This window comes from Gambusia affinis, linkage group LG16 (assembly GCF_019740435.1).
Source record: "Gambusia affinis linkage group LG16, SWU_Gaff_1.0, whole genome shotgun sequence".
In the NCBI taxonomy this organism is placed as follows: Eukaryota; Metazoa; Chordata; class Actinopteri; order Cyprinodontiformes; family Poeciliidae; genus Gambusia; species Gambusia affinis.
The window spans coordinates 19,119,485-19,134,783 of NC_057883.1; the positions used below are offsets into that span (position 1 = coordinate 19,119,485).

At 37.2% G+C, this 15,299-nt stretch overlaps 1 protein-coding gene across 1 annotated transcript in view; it reads right to left on the reverse strand.

Annotated features, from left to right (window-relative positions):
• Positions 1-7,876, reverse strand: part of nrxn3a (neurexin 3a) — a 116,285-nt gene extending 108,409 nt beyond the window's left edge. The window contains 1 exon segment of the mRNA XM_044143735.1: positions 7,675-7,876. The gene's annotated coding sequence lies outside the window, so the exon portion shown is untranslated.
• Between the last annotated feature and the right edge of the window lie 7,423 nt (positions 7,877-15,299).

Below are 15,299 nucleotides of genomic sequence, written 5' to 3' on the forward strand. Positions count from 1 at the left end.
GTGGGGCCCACAGGATTTCAAACTATAACATACAAACCACAGTTTAATATCTTCTCATATTGTCACCTTGAATCAGAGCTAAACTGGATCTGTTTGTCTGTAAAAGCGCTCTGATTGTGTACAATTTAAATGGAAACCAAACAATATAAGGTTGCAGTTGGGCTGAATTTTTTGATAAATGCAGTTCGTGCAACTATCTTTCCGATTTAAGTTGGTTTAATGTTTGGGGAAAAAAATACATGAACTCTCTTTTGGTCAAAACTCTCCAAACTATTAAAAAAATACATGATCAAAGCTAATTAACCTTGGCATTTAGTCTGAAGTAACACATTTTCACTGGTATATTATAAGAGTGAAAGTTGAATCCATTGAGCAAGACCAGAAATATTTCAGTTTAAGTGACTAGTGTGGAAGGTTAACTTCTTTCCCTTTGGGAAAAAAAACTCATTTCTCGTGATTTACAGGTGGGAATTGTTGTTGTTTTTTTGTTTTGTTTTTTTAGGGTACACTTTTAACTTTTAACAGAGGAGGAATGATATATGAATGTTTCATTAGTTTTTAACTGAAAAATAAAATGTCTAAGTTTGTTGTTAGGACTGTCTTTACATAACCAACAACTGCCTGGTGTTGAAGTTGTTTTTTTATTTTTATTTTAGTGTGCATTTATCACAGTCCTTGTCTGAAAAAGCTTTATAGTAAAGTTTTAAAACTGTGAAAAGTTTAATCTTTGAGAGTTAAAACTAACCCAGACAACTGTGATAGTAAAACCTGTCCAACACACTCTCACTTCATCAAGTTTTAGTGCCACTGCATTCAGATGATATTTGGGTGTTGGATTCTTCCCGTTGAAACAAACGGTGAATCCAACAACTGAGAACCTTTAGGTCTCATCAGATTGTGCTCATTAACTACAGAGGACAGGGGTCAGGTTCAGCATAGTGATGTGTTTCGTTTCCGTGACAGTCTTCAGTTTCCAGCTAAAAACTTTTTGTTGTCTTTTTCAACTACATTTTATTGGCCATTGTTTTAATACTTTTCTGGATTATCTAATATTTTAAAAATGTTATGAATAGAGATTTTTTGTATCTTTTATGTCTTAAACTATGCCCTCTTGCAGAACTTCTACTGTATTTCAAAAAGTCCTAATGTGTTTTGTTAAATGTTCCTTTTAGATTTTAACCAAACTGAAATTTGTATTTGTACTTTTGTTACTGGAACATTAATCCAACACTCAGAGAGGTTTTCTTTTCTCCCAATTAGTACAGTTCTGAATCTATGCCACCCCCTTGTTCTCGATTTTCTTTATACAGAGGACCTGGACCCTCGGCTATTAAGAAATGATTGCTTCCTGGAGGTGTGGACTCTGTTGACGATAAACATTCCTTTGCACAATTTAATTTGACGCAGAATCAAATTTTAGCTAAATCAAAAAACTCAAATGTAAAAAGTAGCTCAGGCTCAAAACATTTGGTAGTTGCAGATCATTACTGAAAAGGGAAAGCAGGGAAAAGCAGGGAGGTGAAATGAAAATACAAAATCTCAGTGAAAATGGTGCAGAAACATTTTTTTCTTTATTTGCAATCAAGTTTTTCCTGGCCAATACTGATTTTTGGTTTCCTTTGAGTTCTGATCTGCCACTTCTGATTTTGAGATATTCAGTTGTTGTTTTTTTACCCATTTCTTTGGCACCTGATAGTTAATTATCTAATTTTATTTAACTCCAGGGAGTGCATTAATGGACATGGCTGACACAAATGGTGGATTTAATTTTAAATCTTTAAAGTCAAAAGAAATGTTTTCACTTTTCAAGCTTTATTTTTAAAAGGGAAGCTTTCTTAAAATGTATCAAGATTTTCAGTCAGATTTAAAACAAGATTATTCACTTATTTTGTATCATGCAATATTGTTTAATCCTAAATGACAATCAAATGTGACTATTTTTATGGTTTTGTATCCAAAATTAATAACAGCTTTGTTTAATATAAATCCATACCAACTGTGAGATTGTCATTTTTCTTTTCTTATTGTCTTTTGTAGTTCAAAATACAAACATTTGCAAGACCCACCTGTCTTTGCAGCAGATCACCCCGCATACACGTGCACACACACTTTATGCACTCATGCACATGCAGCGTAAACTCATGTTTACCAAAGCAGACATCATTTTCAGATGGTCTCATTGTGTCGTGTTGCAGTCCGGCGAGCGTCAGGGGTTAAAAGGCTAAACGGCATGGATCATTGTTCTCTCTGAAAGGCTTCTTTTGACGAGGCCCGCAGGGACGAGTCCACATCCACTCAGTGACAAAAGGCTGCAGCACTCTGGATCCTATTAACAGCCTGACGGGTGTGTGTGTGTGTGTGTGCGTGTGCGTGTGTGTGCGTGCTCACGCGTGTGTCTGTGTGTGTATGAATGCATATAAAAGCACCGGCAGGCCTCTTGTGCTTTAATAGGAGCCACTTGGTGGTGTTTTACGGCGGTGATCAAACACTGCAGCGGTGACAAAATGTCCTCCACAGTGATAAGATCTCAGAGAGAACACGCAGCAGTTTGTCATCTCACACTGACGAGGCGCGAGGAGCTCAAATCTCACTGCCGTGGAGTCGATTTTCTGCACCATCATCTGGGCAGGACATGAGGAGGGGGAGGACGAGGAGGTGGGACAAAACAGAAAGGGAGGGCTGCTCCACCTCATCCACTCCCACTCTTCCTCACACCTCAGACATACACCTTCGGCATCCGGCCTCCATTTTAGGCTCACATCTGTCTGTTTGTTCTCGAGGAGGTGGCCTGGATTTTTACCATCCTCGACAGTGATGCACTGGATCATTTAGTCCAAAAGAAAACCTACATATTGATCCTCTGCATGAGTAGATGGAACAAAATCTGAAATAAGCCTTTGAGTTTTTTCCTGTAGAAAAAACCCCAAATCAAATGTAAAAAATGAAATCTGCAAAATGTTGCTCTTTCTTGGTGTCTGAGATTTCTAACTGTTTATCCCCAAATAAATCATGAAAAATAATAACCCAATTAAAAAACCTGAATGTATGAAAGTCTTTAAGGATAAATGGTAGGATTTACATTGGGTAAGTGGTGGGAGCTGTGGAAGGGAGTGGGTTTGGTCTGAATGTATGCTTCAGAGTCCATATTTAGACATTTGAGGTTGTCATACATTACTCATACTTAGATCCACCCACCTCACCCCATCCACTCCCAACCTTGAATGTATAAGTTTTGAGCCTCAAACTGCAGCCAATAATCTATTTAGAACAAGAACACTGGATCTGAGTAAACACAAATTAAAGCATCTTGTCAACAAAGTTTCTGAATGCAACTTATGTCATGTCAGATAACTGTTTAAATTCGATTTTGATAATTTTATGTTCAAGTATTATGTTAGATCATTAGAAATAAAAATGGACACAAAACAACAAAAGAAAACTGTTGTTCTCTAGAACAAAATGTTCTAGAGATTGGAGTTATTGGTTTGTGTTCATGTCAAATCTAATGTTATTTCTCTTGTTCAATTAATAAATGAAAAACTCCAGTATTTTTAGTCATGAAACCAATCAGGCCATAACATTTGTTTTGATTATTGGGGTTTAGTAAACATTAGATCATGGCTAGGAGTGCAAGCTTTCATGGATCATTTTTAATTAAATTAATTTTCTCCTGGAGACAAAATTCTCAAAATTAAATAATAAAAAAAAAAATTCTAAAAAATCTCTACAACTAATTCCACATTCTTGCAAAAAAAAAAAATAATAATCAGACTATGTTAAGATGCCTGCTTATTAAATAATTTTCTCATATACGTTTAGTGAAAGATAATGATTCCACATTTATTTTTGTATGGTTTTAGAGCTTGTTCAAATATTCTTTTCATTGGATTTGATATCTGCTAAAATATCTGCTCTATTAGTAAAACATTTCAGTGTATAAACAAAACCCAAAGCAGAGAGTTGAATCCACTTTCTACATTTAAGACAAATCAAATAACAGTAAAGGCCATATGGTTTGATTCATATATTTTGGAATAGCATTCTGGTTCCTGTATTTTCTATTGACCTTCAAACTAGTAGATTTTGGTCCTTTATTGTGTTTTTTGTTGTGTTAGAAAAAAAAATCAGAATTGGACAAAACTGGAATTGGCAGATATGATTTAAACAGAAATCGATATCAGCCAGATATATGACCAGTGCATCTCTAGAAATATGCTCTTTATTGCATTTATCTGCAAAACAAAATGAACATAGATAAGATTCACTTTAATTTGTATCTTTATCTTCCAAAATCCGTTTTTTAAAACATATTTTTTTGTTATTTGGTTTTGTATTACTATGTATGTGCTAATGTCTTTAAATTAGGGGGGGGAACTTTCAGCTGCATCTAAAGGAACGTATCTCCTGACTGGACCAAGAACATGTCATTGCACACATTTAAAAAGATTTTTAGTTTTTCGTTGGCCTCTTTGTTACATAATGTGTCATTTTTACGTGTATGTCATAATTTAGTGCCTTCTTTTTCTTGGCTCTCATTTTAACCTGGACATGATTGCATTTGATCATTTTATATTTGAACTGTTTTGTTCTAATTAAATATTAAATTTTTGATTTTTTTTTTTCCGCTTAGCAGAATGATGGTATCACATTAATTCTTTTTTTTAAAGAAGCATCTCTCAAATTGGGGGCTTAGGTTAGGGTGTCTGTTTTGGCGGAAATTTATGTCTAGAGGACTATAATGGGGACATTCTCCTAAAAATATAATTTGGTAAATGTCCAGTAAATTGCTTGGATGGATATGATGTGATAGAATAATTACATAAGAATTAAAAAAAACAAAAAAAACTCAGTATACTGAACCCCCCTGTCACCTCCTTCCCAAAATTAAATAGTAGTCTGGACGCAAAATCAAATACTGATTAAATACATCCAACAAAATTGAAAATTATATAATTTGTGTTTTAATGCGTCGTTTGTGTAGATTCTTGTAATGGTGGGCCAAAAAAAAAAAAAAAATCCGCTGTTCGTTTAAAGAAAGAATAAAACTAAAAAGGTCCTAATTACAGACATGCAAATGTGGAGGGGGGTTGGGGGGGAAGTGCGTGGATGGGTGCGTGTGTGCATGCGTGTGTATGATTGCGATGCAGCGTGGGCACCGTGCTGTTCACCAGCTCCTCAGCAGGCAGGACACACCTTCTCCGGGCTGCAGCACCCTTCATGGCATTACATCATCACAGACACCTCGAACCCACGCGCACGAGAATGCATTTACAACATCTGCACATGCACGCTCAACATGGATAATTGTTCCCACCACAACAATGACCGAACTCTTCTACAAACGATGGAAGGCGACAATTTTGCACACGCACGAGTTAAATCCACACACGTTTCTGGTCAACAACCTCCCAACAGCAGCAGCTAGAGCAGCAGCAGCGGTTTATGCAACATCACATGGACTTTCTCACAATTTCAGTTATTGCAAAATACATAAAAAAAAATGTATAGCGTAAATGGAGTAGAATAGCTTCTATCTGATTTTATTAAGATAAATCCAGAGTGGGTAACATTTAATGCACCGCAGGGCCGCGCACTTTCCCACACTCAAATCTGAGACACGGGGAGAAAAAAAAGAGCATTCTCCAAAAATTCTGCGTAGTATCAGTCTGTCCCCGCCCAGAGGAATTAAGTGTTACCTTGAGAGCCCTTGGCTTTTTGCGGCTGATTTGTTAGAGCAGTTAATCAGCTGTCAAGCATAAGAAATACAGTCTGAAAAGCCTAAATTATCAAAAATAAAGGGGAAAAGAACGCCCGTTCTGCTACGCCACCTGACCTTAATCCTAAAACAAGCAGAGTTAAAATGGAGAAGCAGAAATATTTTCTTGCTAATTGATTTGATAGAAATCTGATATCTTTAAATCGGATTTTTGTGTTTTATTTTATTTTTTTTATGAAGAAATACAATAATTTCAAAATTGACTCATGTGAGATTGTGTATGTAAAAATGTTCCAGTCTCCATCAGGTGAAGGGAACATCTTCAGGCCTTTAGAAAAATAAACAAATAAATAAATAAATTCTGGCACACGGGTCACGCCCATTCTGTAGGCGGTTTGGAAAGAGGGAAGAAAAAATCCCGATTAGGAATTCCCTCTGCATACATCCATGTATGCATACATAAACGCACAGGAATAATTTTTTTTAATCCTATTAACTCTCTGCAGCTATGAAGGAGAGGAAAAGAAAATCCGCCTTTTTTTTTTTTTTTTTTTTTTTTGTAAATCTGAACGTAAAAACGTTCGGCCTGGAGATGATTTTAGGGATGCAGACAGAAGATCCAGCCCTGTTTTTGATTATTATTATTATTACTATTAATATTATTCCTTGTTTCGTTCATCGGGCGCATTGATTGCAAGGCCTAGTATTTAACTGCAATAAAATAAAAATAAAAAACGCTGAACATTCTCCCTACAAATGGGACATCTCGCCCCATCCGTCGCCGTGGAGGTGACACAGATGAAAGCTGAAGGACTTGAGCTAAAACGTTAATTCAAGATGAATAGAAGTTAAGCTGTCAGGTTAAGAAGGTGCAGCATGAAATGCGTTTCAGGGAAAACATGTCAGCGAACCCCTTCTGCAGATGTCATTTGATCCGCTGGGGAGCCCAAATTATCCCGACTCATCAGAATATTTCACAATTTCTCTCCCTTCAATTATGTTCCTGATTTTGCGTCGGGTAGCGAAAGGATTGCTCCAATTTTGATCGATAATTCTGAATCTGAGAGGAGCAAATTTGGGATGTTTTTACATTCATGTTACTCGTAAAACATCACGTGTCTAAATTATATATTCAAATTGCGATTATTGTTGTTAATTTGATCTGATGGATGTGAAAATGAAAACGCCAGCTGCGTGTTTTTCTCTCTCGCTCTCTCTTTTTTTAACCCCCCCAACAGGAGGGCGATGGAGGAATGCAACGGTCACTGCTGTCCATCTCCGCGCAAACGCAAGGTCATGCACCAAAAACGAAAAGCTGCTCGAATTACAAGAAAACGTGTATCAATATTTAAAGAGCCCACGGAGAGCGTGCGTGACATTTCAACACGCGACTGCAGCCGAGAACAATGCGTGCAAACAATGCGTGCATGGAAACTGGACACTTTGCGCGCATATGATTTATAATTCATCAACCTAAAACAGGGTGAAGGAAATCCTCTTTTTATCTATTCAATTTTTACTCCATTCTGGTTCCAAGCCTATGTTTACAACCACAGGGCCCATTTTAAGACTTGCAGTGTTTGAGGTATGTTAATGATCAAAACAATAAAATTGATATTTTATCTCGTAGCCATACGGGGAGCGCAGAGGTCTGTAATTCTACTCTTGCCTGTCAAAGTGACATTAGCGGCCAACATGGCAGAAAAATTTTGCTTGAACCCCCAAAATGTCGCGATTCCTTCAAGGAGACCCACAGACAGCCGCCGAGTCCGTGCGCAAAAACCGGAAAAAGGAAAGAAAAAAAAAACTTGTAAAAGTCTTGTGATACCTGTCCACCAGGAACTGAAACTCGAGCCTTCCCTGCCTCCTCTCCCCTCCTGCTTCTGTTCCCCTAACACTCAGTCTGAAGGTGGACACTAACATGAACAGGTTGAACTTACACAGACTGCGTTACTGACCTCAGATCAGCAGACCAAAAGTATCCACCTGCTAAAATCCAGCTGCCAGTGTACACGGACCCACTTTTTCCCCCTTTTTTGCTTTTACAAAAATATCCAGAATCCAGTTAGAAGCAGCGCCGTCTCCGGGCTGCCTTTATCGCTCCTCGCAGGTGCGTCCAACACGGTGAATCATGCGCACAAAAGCCGCTATTTGCTCTGTGCCACTCGCAGCGGCTGCGGGCAAGAGGCGCGCACACGCTGACACGCACGCGCGCGCGAGACAGGGTCCGCCCTCCACTCAGCGCCAGCGCGCGCCCTTTAAAGGCACATGGAGCGTGCGCGCAGACACGAAGGCGCGACTGGATGCTGTTGATTCATTTAGTTTCAGTTTGTTTTTAGTGGAAAAAAATGCTATTGGAGAAATCCTGCAGTGCACAATGCTCGAATGGGAACATGTGGATAGAGAATGTAAGAAGAATAAATTAAATAGCATGGAGCCAAAGGAGGATAAATTCCTACACTGTACAAAGCGGTACCCTCAATTAGTTCTCCTAACTTGTTTGCATAGTTAGGATGGAAACAAGTTCATCCTAACTATGGGAACAAGTTAGTTGAAGTAATTCATATAAAATTACTTCAATTTTATATAAATTCTGAAATTACAACCTAATTTCATGAGTTGTTGGCATTGCAGTTTATGGTTGTAAGCTAGTTCAATGAAATGGAAATTTAAGCGTGTCAGCATACTCTACAATTGGAGTTTTACAATGGTCTGCAGGAGTTGACATGCTCTTTTTTATATTTATTTAATATTTTTATATAGTTAAAAATTTGACATAACCTCAGTGCCTTCAAAAGTATTCATATTCCTTGAATGTTTCCACATTTTTTCACCTTACAACTACAAATCTCATTTTATGTAACCCATCACAAAGTAATACAATATAGAAAAATGGAACATATGTCGATAGCACTTTTATTAGATTGTTTTCCAAGCATAAATCCAAGATTTACAGTGTATTTAGTATATTGAATTAAATTTATTGTCAGTCTAAATCCAGCTGTTGTGTGATGGCCTCAGATTTTTGTTAGAAAACAGTGAACAAACAGCTTCATGGAAAGAAAAGAACACGCTGGCTAAATCTGGACTAGCATTATTGAAAAATTTACAGCTGATCCATCTAATAAAAAGTAACCATGGAACATGACGCAACCACCATCATTTCAGTCAGAATAGCTCAGACCTTACTGCAATACAGGATCTGCAGCAAGGTTTTAAAATCGATGTGTTCAGATGGTCTCCAGCCAATATGACTGAAGTATGGCTCTTCTGCTTAAAAGGTAAGAAAAGGTTTCTAGATGTACAGCCCGGATGGAGGCGTACCTCAAACATTTTGCTGCTGTAATTGTAGCAAAATGTTGTTCTATGAAACAAAGACTTAGGGGGGCTTGTTACGAATGCGCGAGAATGGGGAAAAGAAATGTTTCTAATTAGTTACCACCAATTCCATTCAGAGTTCTGACACCACATTCTTGATTCTGAATAATTTTTTCTTATCACGATTCTATTTTGAGATAGATTCTTTTCATTAAGCAGAGTTCATATTGAATTTCTAATTCTGGACAGATTCCTTATGCTGAACAGATTTCCATATTTTTAAAGATTCCAGATTCAAAAGAGAGCATGATAGATTATCTTCTCTGAACAGATTTCTGACCAAAGAAAACTGAAGAAAACTTCATTTCTGCATATTTCTTAAAATTTTCTTGACTCCAAACACATTCATGGCACTGAGCTAAGTCCTGATTCTGTCTGCTCCTAAATTTGGAGGAGTTTAGTTTGCTTACACTCTGCTGCTTTGCCCAGATGACACAGGTGGCCAAAAATAAATTCACCTACACAAAGTAATTCAATTCATTCCCAATTGTATCATCTAAATACATCAGTTTGCTTCCCCAGATGGAGCCACATCCACCTGACCCCACAGGGATGACAAAGTAATGAGCAATCAAACAACCACAGGGTGAGAACCAAACCCAGTCACCCGGCTGCAGTCAACGATGAGGAAAACATGCCCCAGACACACCTGGAGCTTTTTATTTACTTTAATCTCTTATAAACACCTCTCATCATTCAACTAATTCCATCTATCATGAACAAAAACTCCTTCCTCTGAGGGATATTTAAGCCTGTACCTAAATATGAAAAGATGTGAACTTAAGAAATGTCAAGCATCTGATTAATTATACAATTCTCCAGAAGAACTTGGCCATATTTTATAAATAAAACTACATACACAACAGATGATACCAAAATGTCTTGTAGCTTCCCTTCACTCTTGCATGTTCATAAACCTTTCCACCCCTCTCCTCTTTCACTTAACACTTGTCAATAGCGCACCTGTCATTAGGAGGGATCATGTTACTTTGACGCCTGCATAATACAACCAGCTCAGTTTCAAAACCAAGTTGTATCCCACCTGTGAGGGCACAGAGATATCTTGCAGTTCTAGCAACATTTCACAAAATTCAGGCTCCATATCAAGAGGTTAGGGTTCTCAGCCAAGGCATAGTTACTTAAGGTATTGTTTTAACTCCCTCTTTTTCACCCACCATCATAGCAGCGTCTGATTTGGTACTGCAAATGCACCCATTAAATTCACCAGGTGAATAGATGTATATGTTGGGCTTCTTAATGACACTCAGACAACAATTCTGAGTGGCACACTGTCAGACATAACATATTAAAAAAATAAGAAAATAAAGACGTGAGAATGAGAGTTAGTTCCAAGTCCAAGAAACTGAACAGAACTTCAGCAGGAACTTTTGACTGAATCAGGATAGTGTTTTTAAAATTAGTGATGCAGATTCTATTAATGCATCATTACAGAGTGAAAATGTAAATGCAGTGATTCGTAGCTTTAATAAATTCAATGAACAATATTCTCTTTTTCTTTTTTTTACATTTTTGCCTCGATAGTAATTCACAAAAGAACAGGAAATTTGTCCTCTAGTGCTTAATGGCTAATTTAAATATGGTCATTGTACTTTGTATTCATTTATGATTGTTTAAACAAAAAAAAAAAGAGGAAGTGAAAACTCTGACAACATCCATAGCTGAAATCTTTTTCATGATCTTTTTTCAAGTTTTATTAAATGTAGTTATCACCCAGTCATGTTAAATAACATTAAAAAAAGGTTACAATATGCATAATAGGGAGGACAAGAGAGCACAACGAATCAGAAATATTAATATTAATGTAATATGTTGGATAAAATCTGAGATATTATTCTGTGCAGCTCATCGTGTGCACACATGATTAAAAAATTCTTTCAACTCCACAGTGCTGCCATGGAAACCTGTTAATGAACGATGTTTATTAAAGCTGCAGAATGATGTTCTCTCTATGCCTCTGCAGCCACTGTACCATCCAACATTTCAGCTTTTAGGAAAACCAATACATTCATTCTAAATTATAAGTGATATTAGTGTCATTAGATTTTACTGGTTACACAAACAGCTTGAGATAGGCACCAGAACCCCTTCCGACCCCCATGGGCTAGGGGCGTAAGAAAATGGGTGGACGGACGGACAGGTGGACAGATGGATGGTTAAACAAACCACTCTGCATACTTTTACCAGCAGTTTTAGGTTTTTCAATGTGGATTGTAGTATTGTTCTAAAAGTTTAGAAACACAAACGTATTCATAATTTTCTTGAAACTTTCTTCTTTCATGTTGTTTTTCACTTCAGGACTTTTTTGTTACAGCTTCCATCCTGCAAATCTTTGCACTTTCTAACAAAAGGCAGTGATATTGAACACTGGGTGTCTGTAGAGTTTGAGGGTCTTCCCTGAACCTCTTTACATTTCAGCGCCTAAAGACTTTCAAATCAAACCATACCTTCCTTTGAACTCCATCTTTTGCTGTTATTAACAGTTTTCTGGTGTCCCTTTTCTGTTTCTGTAACATTAGGCCTATTTTACATTCCAGAAAACTGCTGGCTGCCAACTAGGTTGAGGTATGTAGCACAGCCTTTGTGAAAGTTTTGCACTGGTTTAGTTCTGAAAAGCATTAATCCATCTGGCTCATTCTGTTGGGTAAGGAATAGGTTTAATAGAAAAGAAGAATTTATTTTGGTCTTAAATAAATTAAGCTATATGTTTTCTAAAGTCCTCTGACTGGTTATTAGCCTCAGCAGGTCCAATCATAAGCTTGGACCTGCTGAGGTCCAAACATAGTATCCAGAGAGGTGGGAAAGCTAGTTTTTGGACCAAAGTAAAAAATAAAAAAATATTCTCTTCAGTTTCATTGTGCTTTTGAAAGGGACTGAACTGACCGATGGAAGGTGACTCCCCAACATGTTTACCTACAGACTTTCCCCTTCAATACAAATCAAGTAAGACAGTTTCTAAAGATCTACAAAACCCTTTAACTTCAGGTTTCAAAGACACTTTCATAGAATGGTGTAAAGTTAGATTTAAAATCCTTTAAGACTCACTTCCCCTAGACATTTGTTTCAGCTACTTGTTCACTTTTCAACTTCATTAAAATGAATGATATGATTATTTAGCAGTGTCACTCATATGCAGGGAACACTGAGATGAGAGAGAGAATGAAGTTTAACAATTGATTGAAAACACAGATTAAAAATGTACAGAAAATGGATTCCAGGGAATCCATCAGCATACTAAACAGAAACGTAAAGGATTTTGATGTCTAGATTATGGTAAGCATAATGTAGATGAGGTTTGAAATAGCTTCAGGTTTCAATTATACTCTTTCTTCAGTGTGACAGAGCAGAGCATCAGCCCCACTACTACAGATGAAACCCTGATCCTGAACCCAATGATTGTCATTGTTTTTAAAGGAAATGCTTTCTAATAGCCTTTAACTGTTAGCTGCACTGTGTTATAGTCCTCCTGGCACCTTTATAGTGCAGGGAAGATGAAGAGAAGGTGGTTTATGGTGTGTAAAAATTGACTTGTTTCTTTTCTTCTCTATGTCTTCAGCAGGAACGCTCTGAATCATGCTGAAGTTTGCATTTCAAAGCTAAACCTTTGACCAAATAATGCTTCAACACAAAACCAAAAAGCAAGCATAGAGCTTTGAAAAAATGTTCTCTTCAAATTTCCAAGTTGGGATAAATCTGCATAACTGTAAAAGTTATTATTATTATTATTATTATTATTATTATTATTATTATTATTATTATTATTATTATTATTATTATTATTATTATTTTAGAAATGGATAAAAAAATGAAATCTGTCTATAATGCAGATTTATATGATTTGCTTTATATATTTCACCCTTGTTCTCAGGCAACCATATGAATGTTCGGTATAGAGCTCCACAAAAACGTCAAGTATCAGTTAACATGACTGTCAATACGGACATAATGATTTTAAATTTTTTTACAGGAGAGTAAGCATTGAAATGGGTTCAAACTCCAACACAATCTTTTTTCAAACCAATCTAAATTCCTAATCTAATCCAACCTCAGAGCTTAAAGTGATGCAGAGCCTTTTGACGTGATGTACGATGACCCTGAAGCAATGAATCCTGGGTAGAAATCATTCTGCAGGAGTGTAAACATCATTGAGTTTCATGACATTAAAACATCACAAGATAGAGGCGGATACATTAAGGATGGGACAAGCACCGATAACTCCTGCTAGGAAGAATATGCATGATGTGGGAATCATTTTTATTCTGAAGCATTATCATAACCTGTAGTTATCCCCTCTTCCAAGACAGAGCATCAGTTATTCCTCAAAGCCGTTTCTCTTGTCATCCTCAGAGAAACAATGAAACTTGGAATTTGTATAATTTCTGCAGAAAAATTTATCAATAATTCTGAATTAAATAACCCCTGAAGGCTAAAGGTATGTGTTCAATTAGAGAAGAGAAAATCAAAAGAGACAAAATGATGGCAGCGCTGTTTGCTACATCCAACACAATGTAGAATAATGTTTTTGTCTGAGTCCCGTAAAAGGCCTGACAGGCTGTGCTGTGTTTTACATAACTCATGAATAAAAATAAGCCACCAGCAAAACTCGGAGTGATTGATGGGATTGAGTCCTCCGTCTAAAAGCTGCCATTCTGTGAAAGTTTAAATTTATTCAATCTATTGCAGTGAAATTTCTTCATACGGACGATCAGTGCTCTTGTGATGCGTCCGCAGCCACAAACTGAGCCATGACATGGAGTGGGAGCTCCGAGGTGATCTTTGGGAGGATGATGGTGTCTTTGTTGTCTCTCTGAGAAGCATATATTTTACGTCAGGGAATGGAGCTGTGAGCGACAGAGATGGGGATGAAGATAAGGTGAAATAAACAGAGAGAAAGTGAGTCCTCTGGGCTTTTACTGCCCTCTAACAGCATATATCCTGAGGGCACAGGGACAGGGAGTGGTTGCCACTAAAAAGCTATTGATCACATCACTGTGTTATCTCCTCCACTACAGAGTGTATAAGTCACGTCTTCCCGCAGGGTGGGTATGTGTGTTACGATGAGTCTCTGCTGTCTGCGTGAACGGTGGCTGGAGCATATATTGACAGGAGCAGCTTGACATGCCAATGACCTGCAGTGTCAGTTTATTGAACTGCTCCATAACGCAGAGTGATTACACAGGAGTGTTAATTCACTCCAATACAAACAGTCCATTTTAAGACAACGACACATGAATGACCTCAGACACAAAGCCCCTGCAGGGATTTGGCTTTAGTTTGACTACTGACAACCTATTGGTATGTTGGGAAGATGAAGAGGCTCCACAAGTGGGAGTTTCTTTGCAACAGTACCTGCACCATTCAGTGTCCACTGTAATTGAATAAGGAGAGGCCGAGCCAGAAGGCAAAACTTTGAATTTACCCATTGATCTACGTCTTATTTATCTGTGGGAGTCAAAGCCTCAGAGTACTGTATATTAATTTAAATCAATAAGTTTTGAGAACAAGAGGGTACAATAAGCTCCTTCTACAAAATGTCAACACTCAACCTTGCCAGTCTCAGAGGTCTTGCTGAGTATTACCAAAGGTGCAAGTATAAATATTCTGGGGTGTTCTTTTGGCAATCAAAAGCAAAATTCTGGATCAAAACAGTTTATAAATTAAAAGAAGGACATAAAAAAACAACAACAAAAACATCCATCTATGCAGCAGTGTATACCAGTGATGACCTTGTAAACTAAATGGCATATGAATAAAAAAAAATTAACTTCGTAGGAATTTTCGGTCTAATAACATTCAATCTTTTGCCAATACGATCTCATTGACTTTCTTCTTTTGTCGTTAAACAAAATAAACTATATATTATATTGAGGTAAAAATGGTTTTAAAATGGTGAGTGCTTATGTATATACTTACAAACAGTTGGCAAGTGATACTCAAAGAAAATGGTCAAAATTAAGCTAACCTAATAGATCTGAACCCAGTCAGATATATGTAACATATTTTAGTATTGACTGTCTCATTGTCAGTTGAGATGGACTTTAAGATGTGGAGAAAAGCACAGAGAACAAAGAGTTTCACAATTAGTGGTGGATCGTTTTTTTTTCTTTATTGTATCTCTCTATCAGGCTCTGTAACAAAGACTAGCGTATCACAATATTGATTAAAATGTGTCGGTTGTTCGGGGAAG